Genomic DNA, 10,138 nt, shown 5'->3' on the forward strand with positions numbered 1-10,138 from the left:
CTTTTTTGCCCCAGTCTTGACTGGCAAGTGCTCAAGCCACACCACCCAAGTCGCAGAAGGCAAAGGCAGGAACTGGGAGAATGAAGAACCACCCACTGTCGGAGAAGATCAGGTTCGAGACCATCTAAGGAACCTGAAGGTGCACAAGTCCATGGGACCTGATGAGATGCATTCACGGGTCCTGAGGGAACTGGCGGATGAAGTTGCTAAGCCACTATCCGTCATATTTGAGAAGTCAGGGCAGTCTGGTGACATTCCCACTGACTGGAAAAGGGGAAACATAACCCCCATTTTTAAAAAGGGAAAAAAGGAAGACCCAGGGAACTATAGGTCAGTCAGTCTCACGCCTGTGCCCACCAAGATCATGGAGCAGATCCTCCTGGAAACTATGCTAAGGCACATGGAAAATAAGGAGGTGATTGGTGACAGCCAACATGACTTCACTAAGGGCAAATCATGCCTGACAGATTTGGTGGCCTTCTACAATGGGGTTACAGCATTGGTGAATAAGGGAAGAGCAACTGATGTCATCCACCTGGAACTGTGCAAAGCATTTGACAGCCTTGACGACATCCTTATCTCTAAGTTGGAGAGACATGGATTTGATGGATGGACCACTCGGTGGATAAGGAATTGGCTGGATGGTCGCACTCAGAGTTGCAGTCAACAGCTTGATGTCCAAGTGGAGACCAGTGATGAGTTGCATTCCGCAGAGGTCACTATTGAGACCAGCGCTGTTTAACATCTTTGTTGGCAACACAGGCAGTGGGATTGAGTGCACCCTCAGCAAGTTTGCTGATGACACCAAGCTGTGCGGTGCAGTTGACATGCTGGAGGAAAGGGATGCCACCCAGAGGGACCTTGACAGGGTTGAGAATTGGGCCCGTATGAACTTCATGAAGTTCCACAAGGCCAAGTGCAAGGACCTGCACATGGGTCGGGGCAATCCCAAGCACAAATACAGGCTGTGCAGAGAATGGATTGAGAGCAGCCCTGAGGAGAAGGACTTGCAGGTGTTGGTTGATTAAAAGCTCGACATGACCCAGCAATGTGCGCTAGCAGCCCAGAAAGCCAACTGTATCCCGGGCTGCATCAAAAGAAGCATGACAAGCAGGTCAAAGGAGGTGATTCTGCCCCTCTACTCCGCTCTGGTGAGACCCCACCTGGAGTACTGTGTTCAGCTCTGGGGCCCCCAACATAAGAAGGACATGGACCTGTTGGAGCAAGTCCAGAGGAGGGCCATGAAGATAATTAGAGGGCTGGAGCACCTCTCCTATGAAGACAGGCTGAGAAAGTTGGGGTTGTTTAGCCTGGAGAAGAGAAGGCTCCAGGGAGACCTTATAGCAGCCTTCCAGTACCTGGAGGAGGCCTACAAGAAAGCCGGAAAGGGACTTTTTACAAGGGAGCATAGTGATAGGACAAGGGGTAATGGCTTTCAACTGAAAGAGGGTAGATTCCCACTAGATATAAGGAAGAAATTCTTCACTCTGAGGGTGGTGAGGCACTGGAATAGGTTGCCCAGAGAAGTTGTCGATGCCCCATCCCTGGAAGTGTTCCAGGCTGGGTTGGATGGGGCTTTGAGCAACCTGGTCTAGTGGGAAAGTGTCCCTGACCATGGCAGCGGGGTTGGAACTAGACGATCTTTAAGGTCCTTTCCAATCCAAACCATTCTATGATTCTATGATTCTATGATTCTATGATTCTATGATGCTATGAACTGGGGGAAGCTCGGTGTCGGAAAGCTATTATCAGCTACCTAACTGCATCTGGACACATGAATGCTATGAATCAGCCTTGACCAAGTGAGCTGGTGAGCTGGTGAGCTCAGTGCGAACCTATAAAACACCTGGATCCTGTCCTAACTCTGCATCTCCACACCAGCAAAGCCTTTTGTGCGCATGCCTGACACATGCTTCTCTCATGTCTTCTCCTTCTCTCCTGGCTGCAAATATGTACCCGCCACTCTGAGCTTGGCTGTCCAGTACCATGCAGAGCAAAGGATGCCTTCACACAAGGTTGTATCACCAGGTCCTTTGCAGCACTGCTGTTCAGAGGGTCCCCAATACTGCAGAGCAGGACCATTTGACAACCCCAAATGTATCCAGCCTCATCATACCCCTCTCAGCCCCCTGCCCCCATTTCAAACTGGGGAGATGATTGAATCATGAGTGATTCTTGCTTTAAAAGACGTATCTCTCCCAATAGAAGGCTAAGCTGACATTTGTTCTCCCTCCATCTATCCCAAGAAGCTGTTCTGTAAAACTCTCTGATTATGTCCAGTGCAATAAAACTAACCTTCATGACATAATAAATAGAGAGACACATAATGAAATAGCTCAGGTCACTACCTTCAGCAGTGTGGTCAGGCTGAAGGATCTGTTTGCCAACTCGAAGAGCAGAAAATTGTGCTGCCTTTCACTTTCGAAGCAAGTGAATACAGCTGTTCTCTGGGGTGTATAATTGCATCCTTAATTGTTCAGAGTGCCCTCACTGAGAAAAACTTCTTCCAAAGTGAGTCCCACAACTCTCCTGAATGGAGTGAAGAGCACACCTAGCCTCTGCCCAGAGCTGCTCCAGCTTCTGGGGAAAACTTGACTCAGACCCACACTTATCATACCAAGTTTGGGGCCAGAACTATTGCTCCTGTGGATTTAACCATGACTCATGTTTTGCAGAGTGAAAACTTACACATAGCTGAACTGCTTGTTTCACTGCGTGTTTACTTGATGGGCAAGCTGCATTCTCAGGTGAAAAGGTGCGATGCCTCAGTCTTCTTGGTCCCTATGCCACAGAGTCTGGATAGGTTCTGAGAGTCAATCTAGATTTAAAGGTCTGGGAAGGACTAAGTTACCATCAAAACTCTCTGCCTAATTCTAGTGATGCCTTGTGTTGCAACAGAATTAAAATTCTCCAGCTTAGAAGAAGCTACCTGATGCTCTGGCCTGTAGAAACCTGCAGCAAGGCAAAGTCCCTGCCACACACAACAGAGCATCTAAATGAACCCCGAGAGGCTCACCCAGGAATATCAACATCACAGCATCACCTGGCCCTCTTGGTCTGCCTACAGGCTGACTCCAGTGCCTCCCTTTGACCTAAAATCCCTAAAATTAACTGTGTTTGTAACCAGGCTGGCCCACAGACAGAAACACGCAGATGTGGCTCCAGGAGTGGCCCTACTAACTCACTCAAGTCTCATTCCCAATGGGCAGCCAAGCCCCCATAGAGCCCGGTTCTTGGGTGCACCCTGCTCATCTGGCTGTACTCGCCTTTCCACATTGCATGAAGAAAGCAAAGCAGGACAAGACACCTGCCTCACACTTGTTCTGCATGTAACACACCAACACTGTGCTCTAGGCTGGGATTTGAGATATTCCTGAAGCAGAAATGACAAATAAAGAGAGGACAGAACAGAACGACAGCCTGGTGGTGTAGACTTAGTGCAAAATGAAGGTTTCCGTACCTCCTGCCCCAAGCAGAGCACCCCAAGGTTGTAAGTTACTTTGCTAGAAAAATGCTTCTGTGATACTGTAAAATTGCTAGTGCCAGTTCATCAGGGCGAGGATGATTAGATTAAGCAGCCACTGCTGGGGCAATAAAATCAGCCTTGCTTCATCAGGCTCTAGAAGAATTGCAGAGCCAGGAATACGCTGTGGAACAAAAGCTTTACAGAATAAGTGATTTAGACATAGCGAGATTGGTAGCTGGAGGCATATAGGGCAGGCAGGGAAACGCTGAAAAGTAGCATCAGTGGGCGTAGATTGACCTTTACAGACCTTTCTTAACCCCATACTCACCCCTCCCTGCAGAAATCAGAGTTGAAATGAATAATGAGGCCCATTAGACTCAGGGCATTGCCAGAGCCTGAAAAAAATCATCGAACCTCTTCCCTCTGGGAGGAGAAGGGACATAGGGCCTAGGAGATTTCTATATGGGAGGCACAGGCATTTGGCTGGCAGCATATCAGCTCAGCATTGCCTCCGTGATCTTGCAAGCCACATGCAGTGGGAAGAAGAGAGATCATTTTGTTGCAGAGAGCACAAGAATAGGAGCTGGAAGGTGGGTGGGTGGCATGGGGACACCATGCACTGGGAGAGGACTGGATCAGCCATCACATGTAGCAGGCAGCTGCTGTGGGAGATGTCCTGAAGAAGCACGCTGAGCACAGCTGTCCTGCAGGACCTGACACCAGGCTGGATAGCTTATGGGACCGAGGATGGGCAGGTCCCCCCTCAAGAAGCTCAACTCTTTGACTATGCCACAATTGTCTTCTGAGCAACTTATCTATTTGCAAGCACCATTTCAGAGATCTTCGTTTTCCCTGGGGATGTTTAAGGGGTCTAAGCACTCAATCAAAGAACATAAACCCCATTAAACCTCTGCTCGAATTATGCCAACTTGATGTGAACATTCATTCTTCTCGTGCCTCAGTGAACTAAAGTCTCAGAGCTTCAGGACAGAAATACTTTACAGCACGGATTTGGATGGATGGTTAATGAGGGAACTTTATACATTCAGTTTTTATATAGATACATATACACAGATATACATCTACAGGGATGCCATGTATAAAACTGGGAGTGCTAAAGGCATGCAGGGACTCACACCTCTCATGTACTGCACCACTATTTTAAAATGCAGTCTTTGCTGGTGCAATGAAAATAACCAGAGTTTGCCACTTTTCTGATATTATGACACCAAATTCAAAGCACAGAATCTTTTGGTTCTTGGGTGCTACAAGTTGGACCAGCTCCACCTGAATCCTCAGGGTCACAGACATTTATATCTGAAGAGGAGCATTTTGCTGTGATCTCATTGCTCAAAGTAGTTTCCAACTTTTACTAGAGAAAGAGTATTCAGAAACATTTGATTTGATAGAGGATGTGTATTCATGAGCAGACACACACTCACGCACTTACACACAGACACTATTCACATTTCTCAAAGCAAAGTCACTGAACACGCAGAGTATTTTCCTCCTGTTTAAACCTCTGCAATTCTTTTCCATTTTTTCCCAATGGCACTGTACAAACAATAACCTGTAAAAAGTTGAGTCTTCAAAGTGAAGAAAACACAATTTGGAAGTCCCAATCTATAATCTGCAATCTTAATAACCACATAGGCAGTATTAAAAACTCTCCTGGACAGAAGCATTTATAGCTGTCTGCAGATACGAATTCACAGTAGAGAGAAAGACAAAAAACCTTATCCAACTGTGTTGCACCTTTTCTCTAATACTATCCTCAGAATTGAAAGCATTTTAAATCCAGAAAGCAGCCTTCTTCAAGTTAAATGTGTTATGGTGGTACCTATATATACCAGTACTGCATTACATCTGCATTTGTATAACGAAGAACCTTCCTGTGCGTGTGAGATTTATTCCAGAGCGTATGGCACCAGTGGTGTGTCTGCTTGCCCACCTAATAAAAGGAAACTTCATTTAATTCCTACAAATGCATTTATCCTACATACACCCTGGCATGACCTGTAGTTACCAAACTGCCAATAAAATGTCACCTTAGCCAGTAAAATCAGAAGTGGCTTACTCTTTGGAGCAAGGTAATTTGAAACTAATATGGAGAGCATCTAAATGCAGCTACTTTGAAGATGATAGCTCATTAACTATAATTAAGAGCAAGTCATTTAAATACATGAATGTAGAAAAGTGCATTCTCTGCTCTGACTGCATTTTATAATACACAATAATCCCCCTGAAAGTACCCGTTAACTCATCTGCTCGAGTTTCAGAATATCAAAGCATCTTTTAATTGTTGTTAATGCACTGTTTACGAGGGATTAATGTCTAATTATTTGTGATTTGAATATTTAATCTCCCTGGAAAGTTTAGATCTTTTTTTGGCTTCTTTCTCTCTCATTACACACTGAGGCTGCAGCCACCCCTCCAGTTATTTTGAAGACACAGTTCAACAGATTGCTCTCCAGAGCAACTCCTGCCACTAGGTAGCTCCATGTTCTTATGGGGGGACAAAACCCACCACCACCGCCGCCAGTCCCGCATAGACCCTTGCACCTCTCCTCCTGCAGCGCGCTCTGGACCGGCGAGCGCTACCAGTCCTGTTCCAGGAAGGCTGGCTGCTCCTGCAGTGCCAGTTCCAGAAAGGTCTCAATGCATTTGCCAGCCTCTTCCTACTGAAGGGTTCTCTTTGATCCCTTGCGGGATGCTTTAGTAATACCCGACCCAGAAAGATGGTGCAGGCACGGGGGACTTACCCAAGGTCACCCTTCTCTGCCACTGAATAGCAGGGACCACTCCTGTCTCCTCGCCTTAACCATCCCTCTCTCCAACTTAGCTGTCACTGCCCGCAAACTAAAGGATGGGAAGGAAAAGAAATTCAATCCGGCGCCTCTTGAGCAGGGTGGCGAGGGGAGAGGGCGGCTGTGGCTGCAAGGAGCCCAGCCTCCCCGCCGCCTGGCCCCCGGCTCAGGCTCTGCCCCGGAGCCTGCCCGGGGCCCTGCACCCCCGCACAGCCCCTCTCCCCCTTCCCGGGGCAGAGGCTGCCCTGGACTGGCACGGCGGCCGGGTGCTGGGAGGGAAAGATGCTGTGCCACAGTGAGCTGGAGGGGATTCCTCCTGGGGAAGGGAAAGGGAAAAAAAGGAGGACCCCACGCACAGTCTCCCTTCCAGTGTTCCCAATCCAGACCTTGCCACGGCACTGGAAAAGCCTGATCTTTCCCGACCCCCGCCAGCCGCGCCGCGCAAGACCGGGCACGCTAATTTCGGCTCTCGGCAGGGCACCGGGGAAGCACCGCTGCGGGCGTCCCCCCGCTGCCTGCCGGGGGCAGGATCCCAGCCACCCCGGCCCCGGGGCGGCCCCAAGTCCCTGCGCTCCGCGGGGCTCCCCCCGGAGACTCTCCGGCAGCGGCGGCTGCGGGAGCCGCGGTGCCCCCCGCCCCCGCTCCGTGCCCGGCGGCCCCGCTCCAGAGGATGGGGGGAAAAGAGGGGGATTTGGTGCATCGCTCCCCGGAGGGGATTGGGGGGGGGGGTCACTCACCTCCCTGCAAGGTGACCCGCAGCGCGATGCTCCCGCCGGGGGCTGCGGGAGGGGCGGCGGTGCTCCCGGGCCGGCGGCGGCTCAGCGCCCGGGCGCGGCGCCCGGCAGCATCCCGGCGGCGGGGGCGGCGGCGGCGGCGGCGGCGGCGGGGGTCGGCGGGGGAGCGGGGCCGGGGGCCGGGCAGGGCGAGCGGCCGGCGGGGCTGCGCCGCCTGCACCGCCTGGCTGCACTGTGCGCTCAACTCGCGGGGAGGAGGAAGAGGAGGAGGAGGGAGAGAGGGAGGGAGGCAGGCGGAGGGAGGCAGGAGAACCAGCCCTGCGTGGCAGCGCGGCCAACTTTCCTCCTGCAGCAGGAGCAGCATCACATCCCCTGGTGTGTACCCCATCCTCGGGGGAGGGTACGGCGAAATCCTCCCCTCTCTGCCCCCCAACTCCTCCTCCCTGGGCCTTCCTCCCAACCGGGGGGGGAGGGGGTTCCGCTGCTCCCCACCCAGCGGATCTCAGCGCCCCTCCGGGGGGACATCGGCTCCCCTCGCCGCCCCTCCCGGGCTCCCGCCACCCCTTGCCCTGCCGCAGAGGCACCCGGTACCGCTCCCCCAGCCATACAGGCACCAACTCCCTGAGACGATGGGGAAGCTCCAGCAGGTCTGAAGAACTTTATTTTATTTGTGTGTTTTATTTTTTAGCAGAGGGACGAGCACGCTGGGCTGCATGCTGCAGCACTGAGGGGGTGTTCCCTGCTTTCCTAATAACTGTACGTAACACGGGTAAGCAGGGCTCGTTCATTCCTCATCCCATCCCCAGCAGGCCTGCTAGCCAAGTCATTTGCCTAAAAGCTTCTCTGTCGCCACTTCTTTCTAGATGCTTCAACATCTATGGCTCAAAATGCTCACATGCCCAGTTCAGATCACTGCTTTCCTTTGCTGCTGCAGGGAGAGAGACACGAGGCCTTGTAGCCCCGGTGCATTTTTGTTGCCTCCACCTCTCTCCCTGGGTTAAGGCTGTTTTCTCTCCCTGCTTGCTTATTGCTTGTTGTTATTCATGCTCCCAAAATAACCCATAACTTCATCCTTGCCAAAGGAGAACGTTCAAGATTTAAAACACACGTTAACTAACTTGAGCCTGTCTTGGGGATTTTCAGCAGAAAATCCCTCCAGCCCCATTTTCCCCTCTTTCACAACATTTTAGTTCTCTTCTAAACTCTAACTTTGTTTTCAGTATATCCTAGCAGTACTCGCAAAAGATTTTTCTCTCCATCTAAATATCTGGGCCCTTGTTCATTCCTGACTTGCTCCGGACTTCAGGGAGGTTTTGTGTCTTACAGAAAACAGTTTCTTCCTTAATGTAATAGGCACTGGGAGAGAATAAATATGTAATCAGCAGAAAAAATAGCCCCAAATTATGATCATCCTGATTCTCCAAAGTGCTTTTCACCTTTCCTTTCTTGGGAATAGAAGCCAGTAAACTACACTCATTATGCCTTTACCAAGTAAGACTTTTAGGAAAAAGACTGTCTTTCTGTTCTACTTGTACAGGAACAAAACTGTAGGGGGGCTGGCTTGCAACCAAATGACTTCTAGCTGCTACACTGCAAATTCTTATCGTCAGACGTTACTGCTACTGATTGGAGATATCAGCTGGCTTGGATGGATGTTGAATGCCTGGCGAAATACAGTTTCTTAGTGACCACAAATATTTGTGAAATAGGAGGAAATGTGGCAAGATTTCCAAAAGGATTTGTTAGATTTTTTTCCTTGGAAGAAAAAAATGGCATTTATACAGAATGGAGCGCGGAAGGGATTTCTGGGTCATCAAGTCAAATTTTCTAGCTTCCAGGCAGCCACGTCCTGAGAGCCTGTTTGTTTCCTTCTGACACTTCCAAACTGAAGTGTTTTCCATGCTGTTATCAAGGTGAGGTTCAGTGACGTCAGGGAAGTACTCATTTTCTCTAACACTGTTCCTCCACCTTTCCCATTCTCCCTGCACCAAACTAAACACATCTTTCATTCAGTTCGGGAAGACCACGGGCCTTTGTGTCCATGAGGAAATCAGGCCTCATTTGGTTTATTGGAGATTTGCAGCAGAACCAAGAAAATCTAGGTAGTGGAGCAATTACAATCCGACAACTGAAGTAGTTGTAACTCTTCCTACAGACCAGGACGTACCTTGCCCTTTTTCCTTGTCAACCTCTTCTCTTGCTGAAAACCAGCTAGGAAGGAGCTTACCAGTGCTCTAACTAGTGTTAATCATGCCACTTCCCTATTTGCACTAAGCTTGCCATAAATTGGCCTATTCCTGACACTGGGAAGCTAACGACTATGCCTGATCTGATTTTGATATTTGCAGCTCTCATCGTCCAGCTGGTACCCTGCTGATTTTTGGAAAAAGGTTTTCAAAGACAAATAGAAAGGGGCTTGTGGTGAGGTGAATTGCAGCAGACTAGTTTGTGATTTGGGGGTTTCTCTTCGGATCTAGCAGCATCACTGAGAGTCCTCTTCAACACCAGGTAAACATGCACAATGCATCCTTTCACACATTTCACAGCTTCTTGGTAGGAGCTATGGGTGGGACGAAATTGAGGAAACTGATGCTATGTGTCTAGCAACGGTAACTAACCCTTTCTTTTTGTTTCTAAAGGCACTTTTCACCCCTCCAGGGCTGATGCAGCTGCACCTCAGTAGGAAAGCTTCTGTGTAGACAGAAGCGCAAAGCACTGCAGTGACGAAGAGCAGCATGAAGAGATGTTTGAAAGGGGCAAGGCAGGGGAGGAAGAAAAGTCCACCCCCCTTGGGTCTGATGACTGTTGGAGGCTCACTGCAGCTGCCTGCTATTCTAAGTTTATGGCAGCAACCTGCTAGGACAAACTACATAGCAGCCAGGGACCCCTTCTTGCTTTGAGAACAGGGACCTGAGTAATTGCTCCCCAGGGCCTCTGAGAAGGGCTCAGCTGTGGCCTGAGCTCCTGAGGAGCTGCCATTCAAAGACCTGATGAATAACAAGAACAAGAATAATCCTTGCAAAGAGGAAGAGTGGAAGGCAAGACCGCCTAGAGCAAAGGAAGAGATGGGAGGGATGCAGGGCAGTCCAGGTTGGCCTGGGAGCCTCCATGGGTCCTGTGGTCTCCTGCTG

The 10,138-nt window shown here is 50.0% G+C and overlaps 1 protein-coding gene across 2 annotated transcripts in view; it reads right to left on the reverse strand.

Annotated features, from left to right (window-relative positions):
- The window catches only part of SYNDIG1 (synapse differentiation inducing 1), an 85,762-nt gene extending 78,632 nt beyond the window's left edge, over positions 1 to 7,130 (reverse strand). For both annotated transcript variants that reach the window (XM_087775548.1, XM_087775546.1), the window contains exon 1: positions 7,011 to 7,130. The gene's annotated coding sequence lies outside the window, so the exon portion shown is untranslated. The remainder of the gene's footprint in view (positions 1 to 7,010) is intronic.
- Positions 7,131 to 10,138: the final 3,008 nt, after the last annotated feature.

Source organism: Nipponia nippon, unplaced genomic scaffold, assembly GCF_047370975.1.
Source record: "Nipponia nippon isolate SJK-2023a ecotype South Korea unplaced genomic scaffold, ASM4737097v1 scaffold_4, whole genome shotgun sequence".
In the NCBI taxonomy this organism is placed as follows: Eukaryota; Metazoa; Chordata; class Aves; order Pelecaniformes; family Threskiornithidae; genus Nipponia; species Nipponia nippon.